Genomic DNA, 10,541 nt, shown 5'->3' on the forward strand with positions numbered 1-10,541 from the left:
ATTCATAGCCTAGTGTGATCCACTTTGATGTCTGTTTAATTCCGAAATATGATTAGAGTGATGTGTAAACTTCTGACTGGTGAGATACAACATTTTAAGCTCTTTGCTCTCCTTATCTGTAGCTAAAACCCTCTGCTTAACTCAGGGTTGTCTAAGGAGATGTGAGCTACTAAGGGAATTCACCTCCTCCATCTGCTCTTCACAGAAGGGACAGAACCTCTTTGTTCTTTTGTCGTAGCCCTGGCTTTCTGTGGGTGAACCACTTCAAAGACTGAGAGCTAGCAAGAGGCACCCTTGGTGTTATTGAATGCTGAAAGTGTCCACACATGTAAGATACCATATTTAAGATGAGAACCTTTGCAGAGGAGACTGGAGAGTTGGGCAGCTACTGGTGTCTCAGATGTCTCTCAAATGTGTCTCAAATGGGCAAGGGGCTTCTCGTTTCTTTTGGTTCAGGACCCGGTCTTCTCACACACTCCACCCTAACTGCATCACACCTACACCACTTCCAGTATATGAAAGGGAACTAGGTACACGTTTTCTGGAAGGGAAGGTTCTAAAAGTTGTTCCTGATTGGAAGATAAGGCAGGTGAAAGATTCAGGAAGCTACAAATGTCTCTGGCCTTAAGTAAATGAACTAAGTTTCTAAACTTTGTAAGAGAGAATTAAGACTGTTGATTGAAGAAACTGGGGATTCTGATAATATGAAATGTGTCTAGTTCTCCTTACCCCATGTCTTCATTGAGAAGAGAAAACAGCCTTGACTCAGATGGTGAGAAAGACACAAATGTGTTAAACAGAACTCTAAAGTGTGAGCTGCAGGGGAAGACGTCTCAAACCTCAGCATCCTCTTTGCATCATTCGGTGGGTTGTATTTTGGCTTCTAAGAAATTGTGGAGGCTTCTGCAGGCATCTCGGAGGGTGGCAAAGAGAAGAATACCATGCAGGTGGCTGAGGTGGCTCATATTTTCTTTAGGATGGTGAATTGGCTTTTTCTCACTTTACAGAAGAACATGTAAAGACGGCTCTGTTCTGTGAAGGGAGTGGTAATATAACCAGTGGCCAGGTAGCTGGAGCTGCATTTGAAAGGAAGATGAATATGCTTTTTCTGCCCTACAGCTAAGTCCACATTGCCATATCTTATGTCTCACGAGATGGCAAAGAATATCAACTTTTTATTCAAAAGTAGTGGGATGTAGTGGTGGTAGTAGTAGTAGTCGTCGTTGTCCTTATCACAGGACTTTATGGCTTGGCTTAGGGCAAAAATAAGTACATAAATAGCAATAGTAGTTGTAATTATTGACTCCTTTTTATAAGAATTATGCAAAGCACCCTACATTTATGTTTACTAATCCTCACAACTCCACAAGTCCATTTTATAAGTGACCAAAACTTAATTAGGTGCAGAGAGGTTAAGTAACGTTTCCAAGGAAACAAGAGCTAGGGTTCAAGACCAGGCTTTGTTGATCCAAGGAATCTTACCTAAAGCAGGCTCATACTGCCCCCTTATAATACTAATATTCTTCATTCATTCAACAAACATTTATTAAGCACCTACTAGGTGCCAACCATTGTTTAGGGAATAGAATGGTGAACAAGACAGATAAGTTCCTTGCTTCTTTTAAACTTATGTCATAGATGGGTAAGCAGGTAGTGGAGAAAATAAACAAAAGTCAAATAAAGAAACATATAAATTATCAGATAAACACCATGCAGAGAATTAAAATAGGTTGATAGTGGGAATTCCCATCGAGACTCAGCAGTAACCAACCCAGCTAGTAACCACGAGGACACAGGTTTGATCCCCGACCTTGTTCAGTGGTTCGGGGATCCCACATTGCTGTGGCTGTGGTGTATGTTGGCAGCTATAGCTCCTGGCCTGGGAACTTCCATATGCTGTGGGTACAGCCCTAAAAAAGACAAAAAATAAAAAAATAAAAGATGGTGATAAGGTAAAGAGAGACTAGAAAATTACATTAGAGTGAAAGCCTCCCTGAGGACAATTAAAATAACAAGAGCCAGGAATGCAAAGATTAGGCTAAAGAACATGGTAAGCAGAGGCAACAACTTTTTATGGGCTTGCTTTTGGTATTTTGAGACTATAACACTCCTAGCAACATGCTTAGCTTTCTTAAGAGCTTAAATACCAGTAGGTCTACTAGTCATTGTGACAATTGTCAATGTAAATAAAGAGGGACAATGAGGCAAGCTTGAGTTACCAGAAATCAAATTTATTTGAGAATAGTGTCAGAATTGCTATTCAGGAAACTTGTGCTATAGCAAGTTACAGGCAGGTGTGTTGAAGTTTGGGGGGGGGGGCTGTGTTTATGAGCAAGGAGTGTTAAGAGGAGGGTGTCCAGACAGAGTCCAAGCAGGAAGTTTTTTGGCATGAGGATAGAGATTTTTGGCAGATATTCATTGGTCAGGAGGTCAAGCATTTATAGGAAATCAGCCTTTTGGTTCTTAAGTTCCATTCCTATGATGGCACATGCATGAGATTCTCCATTGCATAACCTCTAGTTCTGTTTTAGTTTAAAATCTTTTTTTCACAACCAAATATCTCCCCCATATATTGTTCCTCTGTCCTTGCTGAAAATCACCAGTTAAAAGCAATGGTTATAAAACAGGAATGAGCTTGGCATGTAGGGGAAATAGAATGAAAGGCCATGTGGCTGGAGTCTGGGGATGGCAAGAGGGGATGCTGGAGAGGTAGACAGAGACCCATATCACACAGGGCTTTCTACATTGTTGTGAGGGCTTCAGATTTTATTGTTAGTTCTAATGGAAGCCACTGAAAAGCATAGTTGAAGGGGAATTGGAGAGAAGTGGAAAATTTTGATCTGTTAATTTTAGTAGTAGAGTTTTCAGGTCTGTTTGGGTGTTGGGTGCATGGGAAAGAGATGAATTAAGGATTACGCCTACTATTTTCTACTCTGTTTCCTTTACAGAATCTATTGTAATAATTTCCTAGGCTTTTTTTCTTTTTTTTCCTTCATGTATTTTTCCAATTAGATCCATGTCTGTTTTATCCTGGTGCTCAGTAAAAGTGTGCTGAAAAAGTGATTGGACATCTTCTCTTACTCCATACATATAGACCTACCTCTTTTTAATGGCTGCGTGCCTAGACCATCAGCTTATCTTCAGTCATTTCTCTATGAAGGGACATTTGATTTGCTCCCAAAGTTTTGCTGTTTCAGAAAATGCTATAAAGACCATGTTTATATTCAGGCCTGTGTATTTTTGCTAGTATTCTTCTAGGACAGAAAAATAGATTTAGAAGGTCTATGCATAAACTATATGTTATGACTTTCCATGGGTATTATCAAATTGTTCTGTAAAAGGTTTTACTAATTTTCACCCCAACCCACACCAGGTAGGAGTGCCTTTTCTCTATACTGTAAGCCATTTTTATATAATAATTTGCAAACATTTTTACAACACTGGCACATAAAAAAATGGTCTCCATACTTCGCATTAAAATTTTTTGAAGTTGAAACTCTTATTTTTGGTTTTATTTATTGGCATTTGTCGTTCTTCTTCATTGAATTGCCTAATATAATTTACTCTTAAAAATTAAGCTGTTGTCTCTTTATTACTTGTTTATAGCAATGCTTTATATGGTATGAATTTAACTCTTTGTCAGTTACATGTATTACAAAGATTTTTTCCATTGTGTCATCTGTCTGTTAACTTTTTCCATGTAGAAATGTTTAATTTTTAAAAGCAAATCTACGGTTTCCTTTACAGTTTCTTGTCACACTTAGACTTCCCTCACCCTACGCTTCTAGGTATATTTTAATCTATTTTCTTCTACTATAAAAATTCATTGTGCTTTAGCCCCATAATGTGTTTAAAAATCTACTTTTATGTAGTATAAGGTAGGTAGTAAATGACTTTTGCAAAATAGCTAACTGATAACATAAGCAATGCTGTCTTTAATTCCCCATTCATTTGAAAGCACAACAAACATTTTCTTAGACTAAGCTTCCCCTTCATCTTGGGTTTGGTTCTGTGAAGGAAGGAAGGAAGGAAGGAAGGAAGGGAGGAAGGAAGGAAGGAAGGAAGGAAGGAAGGAAAGAAAGAAAGAAAGAAAGAAAGAAAGAAAGAAAGAAAGAAAGAAAGAGAGAAAGAAAGAAAGAAAGAGAGGAGGGAGGGAGGGAGGGAGAAAATGAAGGAAAAAGAATCACAGATCCAAGGTGGAACCACTTACCCCTGGAACAGCAAACCAAGACTTAATGCAGTTTCCACTTCTACAAGGAGTAGAATTTCTGGAAATTTTTGGTCAGCATTAGTGAGGTAACATAGCCCGAAAATTTTCTCTCTCTCTCTCTTTTTTTTTTTTTGCTAATTATCTCCTTGTCCTTCTCTGTTTCTCTAAAAGCCTTCCATTTCCTGCAGCTCCTGGGAGAGCCCTTCTATTTACTACATGGTATGTTGCAAATTCATGAATCCTTGAAGCTAATTAGATTTTGAAATATATTTTTTAACAGTGCTGAACTATCTTTTCTGTTCCTTCGATCTCTGTCTGTTACTGGATTGGTCACCCTATTTTAATAACTGTGTCTTTATAACTTTTTTTCTTCAAAGGGTCATTGACAATTTTTTATAATCAACTCTTCCAATGCCTCTCCCTCCACCCGATTCCCTGCCAAATCCTATTGGACCTTTGACTGAAATTACATAAAATTTGTTGTAATTTAATGGGGGGGGCAGAAATTTGATTACTTTATGAAGTTTACCCTTCTGGGAAAATATGTTATGGCTTGGCGTTTATTCAGATTACCTTATATTCCTTCCATCATTTCTTTTCTCCTTCTTTTTTAGAATATATTTGCCACATAACATTGTGTAAATTTAGGGTGTGCAATGTGTTAATTTGATACATTTCTATATTGTAACATGATTACTATTGGAGTGTCAACTGAGTCCTAGCCTAAGTCCCAGAAGCCTCAGGTTGTTAACTTAAAAATGAATATATACTGTATTTGAAAGGGTAAAAGATCAGTCAGAAATAGTTTTTCTTTTTTTTTACACCAGACTAGAGAGCTCTTTCAGCACTGAGGGAGTGATGCACACTGAAACAAAAAATGCTGACCTGTGTTCCTGAGAATAGTCGTTTTCCATGGTCCCCGTTCAGGCCCAGTCTGGAGATGGGAGGAACTTACAGGAAGAATCCTATCAGAATTTGGGGGATCAGACAGCAGAGGGTAACTATGCTGATGATCTAAGTAGAGCCAGGGGAGGTGACAGTTTTATGGTTCCTTCTGCTCTGCATAGAGTGGGAGTAGTGAAGTAGAGAGAACCATGTGTTACAGTTAGGCAGAAAGACCTTTCAGGTTCCTTTTCACCCCAGAAGACACGTGAAACAAGTAAATATATCCTGGATGTCCACGAACGCTTATGGAAGTAGCCGAGAGAGAGAAAGTCCAACTCCAGGAGACTTCATCAGAGCAAGGTGAATGTGCCCTATATGACACAGCAAGGATAAACCAAGTGGGAATGGTGGGGTCTGAGCTGATTCAAAGGCCCCGCATGAAGACCGAGGGCTAGGTGTTTCTTCTCCCACGCCACCTTGTAAGTTCCTCCCATGTCCAACCTTGGCCTGGAGGGGGACCATGGAAAAGGTCTCTTCTCAGGAACACAGGTCAGCATTTTATGACCTGTGTTCCTGAGAAGAAGAAATGAACCTTATTAAAGTATGATTGATTTACAGTGTTTCTTCAATTTCTGTTATTAAGTGTGTTTTAAGTAGTGTTAATTTTTTAAATGATTTTTATTTTTTCTATTGCAGTTGATTTACAATGCTCTGTCAATTTCTGCTGTATAGCAAAGTGACCTAGTCATACATATATACACATTCTTTTTCTCACATTATCCTCTACTTGAGTGGTTCCATGATGGCTTCTCAGAGGAAAGAGTTTGAAGCCAATACAGAAGAGATGATTAGGATAGGTGTCCATTTAGATGGAGGGACTCGTATGTGTAAAGGCATTGAGGCATGAAATAGTGTTGGTTGTTCAGGGATGTGCAAATGAATTATTGTCTGAGTGAGAAATGCCATGATGATAACAGTGTGGGAGCATGTAAAACAAGACAGCGTAGGTCACAAAGGAGCTTAATCATGCAAGTAAATTTTATTTTATTAAATATACTGTAAGAATCAATGACAAAATCTTGGCAGGAGAGTAATACAGCACAATAACAGATCTGTTTGTTGAAGTAATCACATTGGCAAGATAAGACAGAAGCTAAAGACAGATTGATAACAAAGACTTTTCTAGTCTCCATGTTGCCAATTGCTGTCATTTATGAACTTTTACCTTTATGTCAGGCATTTTACACGTGAGTTTCATTTTCTTCTCATACTAACCTTATGAAGTGATATTTATTATGTCCTTTTACAGATGAAGAAATTAAGTCTTAGGTTAATTTACCTGTCCAAGTTCATATAGGTGGGAAGTAAGTAAAATGAAAATTAAATTCCAGGTCCAATAGACCATCAGATTTCCAAAATTGGTATTCTTTCCACTCTAATATTTGTCCCCAGTGTCTGCACAGGAAAGGGATGCTGGAAGCATGAATTAGAATATTAGCAGTAGAGAAGAAGATAAGAAGCTTTGCTTGAGAAATGTTTAGGACTCAGTGATTTATTAGATTTGGTGTAAAGGGAGAGCTAAAGCTGGAACATGTAAGGTAGTTGGGTGGGTGGTAGAGTTATTCACCAAGAGATACACAACAGGAGAGGAGCAAGGTATCTGGGAAAGGTTATGAGTTCAGTATGGATATGTAGCTTTTGGTGTCATTCATGAAATCAAGAATAGAGGTGAGTAGAAGTCTGCATGAATTGTGGTAGAAGGATAAAAAGGCAAAGGGAGATGGAAGATGAAGATCTTAATAAAGGAGTTTTTAAATTATCCCCCCAGGCCACTAGACCCTTACAATTTTTCCTGATGAGATGGGCCTCTGAATCTTTACGGGGACATCTTTCACCCTCCGGGGTGCATGAGCCTTACAAAAGTCCCCCAAATACTTGCTTTTTCTTGCTCATCTTAGCTAATTAACATGGAGCCCTCTGACGAATAAACTAATGTGATATTCTGTGGAATGCTCAGGTGGCCCAAGTCTTTTCAGATTATATTATGATAGAGGGAGAGTGTTAATACAGACTTGGAGCAGAATCATAAATGCAGGCTTTTGTCCCTTCCATAGGAATGTGACCTGTTGCTGCTCTGTTGTCTCGCTAAGATGGAGAAGAACTCATTGATCTTTGGCATGCACTTTGTAGCTGAGACAGTGCTAATCTGCTCTAACAAAGGTTGCACATCTGGGAGTGTCTGTTGGGCTCAGTGGTAACGAACCCTACAGATATTCATGAGGATGCAGGTTGGATTCCTGGCTTCACTCAGTGGGTTAAGGATCTGGCATTGCCTTGAGCTGTGGTGTAGGTTGCAGACTCGGCTCACATCTGGCATTGCTGTGGCTGTGGAGTAGGCCGGCAGCTACAGCTCCGATTGGACCCCTAGCCTAGGAATTTCCATATGCCGCAAGTACAGCTCTTGAAAATAAAAGGACGACAACAAAAAAAGGTAGTACACCTGTCAACACTTAAAGGGAGTATTGATGGAGTGTGTAGGAGTCCATTATCCTCTAGTATCCACATGGTACCTTTATGAGTCAGACTCATAAAGGTGAATTAAATGGAAATAGGATGAGAACTACTACCCCTGCCATTCCACCCTAGCATGCAAATTGTCTTGATTGTTACCTTGGCTGAAAGGTGATAGTGGTAGAGTTTGGTCTTCCCACCATAATATGTCATGTTGTGAATAACCCTAGGTATTGGTCTAGTGGCTAAGGGGGGATGTGGAAGTAAAGTTTGATCTTTGAAAATATTTTTTTTCTTTTTGTTTTTGTTTTTTTGGTTGCACCCATGGCATGTGGAATTTCCTGGCCCAGGGATCGAACCCGTGCCATGGCAGCAACCAAGCTGCTGCAGTGACCATGCCAGATCTTTAACCTGCTGCACCACAGGAGAACTCCCTGAAAGAATCTTCTTAACATCCGATCATTATGGTGCACACTTGAAACTATCATAATGTTGTATATCCATTACACTTCATTAAAAAGTAGAAAAAAATGTTTAAGAAAAAAGAGAAAGTATCTTGTAGTCAGAGACCTGTGTCTTCTTTAATCAAGGGGGACTGCTAACCTTTGAGAGAGAGGGGTGGGTTTCTTCTGCAGGCCCATAAATGTCAAGGGAATCTGATATTTCAAGGTTTTTGAGTGCATGGACCCAAATGTCCCATTTCCCAGTGTCAGGGTACAATTCTTTTCCAACCGGGGTTCTTTCTTCAGCCTAGTGGACCTAGTAGCCCTGAGATTTTAAACGTCTCTGGAGCCTAGTAATTAAGGCTAGGTAGAACCCAATTCTCCAGTTTTTCTGTCCTGCTACTTCAGGGGTTAGAGTCTCTTGATGCTGCCCAGGAGGACTGTCTTACTCTTCAGCACTATTGATATTTTTGAGCATGATACAATTTTGTTGGGGGTGGTGTTGGATTGTGCACTGTTGGGTGGTTAGCAGCCTCACTTGCCTCCATGTATCAGAGGCCAGTGACATCCCCATACTCCCATACTCCCAGCTGTGGTAACCAAAAATGTCTCCAGATGTTGTCAAATGTCCCCCTGTAGAGGCAAGATTAACTGTGCAGAGAACCTCTGAGTGAGATAAAAGATTGTTGGAGGGACAAGCAAATGTTATGTACCTCAACTGTCCTGATGTAATGTGCCCTTCACTTCTGCCCCCAAAACATGTTGAAACCTGACTCTGTTCAAACCTTAGAGCACACTTACAGACGTAGTGGATAATGTGGTACACTGTGCATGTCTCCTTTCAGGGCTGACTGAGGCACTCCTTTCCCAGCAGCTGAGGATGTTGGCCACTGAGGATTCCCACTTAAAGGAAAATGCCTTGTGCTTGCAGGTGTCTGTGTCCAGTGACTGGTTGACGTGATGGTATAGTGTCACTACCACAATTTAAAACAATTTTGAAGGGCCACTCTACTTCCAGAGCTTGCCATGGGATAGATTGTGGCCTTTGTTGCCACTCCATTGCAGTTCAATTTCTCCCTTTGTCTAGTCCTGCTTTTTTCACTCCCACAAATGTGGCGTTCCTGAGAGCTAACCTAATAAATAGATCCTCCACAAATCTCTCTCTTGGTGTCTATTCTCAGAGAACCCAACCTAAGAAAGCTGGTCTGAGGAAGCAGACTACAAAATAGGATTTTATTTTTATTTTTATTTTTTTGCTTTTTAGGGCTGCACCTGCGGCATATAGAAGTTCCCAGGCTATGGGTCAAATTGGAGGACAGCTGCCGCCCTATGCCACAGCCAAAGCAATATGGGATCTGAGCTGTGTCTGCGACCTACACCACAGCTCATGGCAACGCTGGATCCTCAACCCACCGAGCGGGGCCAGAGCTTGAACCCGAATCCTCATGGATCCTAGTCAGGTTTGTCAACTGCTGAACCATGAAGGAAACTCCCCCAAACAGGATTTTAGTGTTGGACAGCCCACCAACCAGCTGGCAGTAAGTATACCATTGCTGGTGTTTTGATAGACTCTGGCATGTGGTAAGTAGTGCAACTGTCACACTTTTATGGGGACTGAGGTGGGATACAGGTGAAAGAATACACTGGCAGGTACAGTGTCTCCAGAATTTGAGAAGTTCAAGGGATGTGAAATTATAAGAACAATGAACTTAGATGGCTGAGTACCATCAACTAATCAAAAACAGACAGTAAGTCTGATGATGAGAAATGTTAGTGGTGCTGAGGCTGAGAACCTCTGATCGAATGGTTTTAACTGCTGATGATCTTTGCTTGAGTCAAATTGTTCATTAGGGCTTATAATTCCAGTAATTTCTTCCACATTTATGAGATGGAATTCTATAAAAAGAATCTTTTATTGATTATATGGGTTTCCTTGATTTCTTTAATATTTTCATTTTAGGATACTAAGATGACCAGCTATGGAATGGGACAGTAGAAATAGTCTGAAAATCATTATAGTTTTCAATACAGGCCTAAATTACAATTATTTTAAGATGATTAAAAAATGTAGATGTGATATTAATAAGATTTGTTAAACAGGCACAGAGGGTAGGCAGAAGTTAGAATGATTCTTGGTTTTCTAACTCTGTACATAATGGTGCCAGGCATTCAATAAAGGAGAACAACAAGGAGGATGAGAAGTTTGTAGTCATTGAATTTGAGAAGCAAAGAAGATTAAATATCATTCAGCAAATATTCACTTCCTCCTTCTCAGCCTCTGTGAGAAAGAAACTGCTCTTCTCTAAGTCTTTGATGGTGTGCTTGGGTACATGGCTTGCTTTGACCCAGAGAATGTGGATGAAAATGATAGGTGCCTTTTTGAAGCCTAAGCCATCAGAGGTATTGTGTATTTCTGCTGAGGGGAGGAGTGTATAATATATACCATGAAGATAAAAGGCCCCTTCCTTTTGAGTCCCAAAACAAAACACATA

Source organism: Sus scrofa, chromosome 9 (genome assembly GCF_054392235.1).
Source record: "Sus scrofa isolate SSC_HxYL_T2T_F1_AM1 chromosome 9, Sscrofa_HxYL_maternal_Yorkshire_Landrace_v2.0, whole genome shotgun sequence".
NCBI lineage: Eukaryota > Metazoa > Chordata > Mammalia > Artiodactyla > Suidae > Sus > Sus scrofa.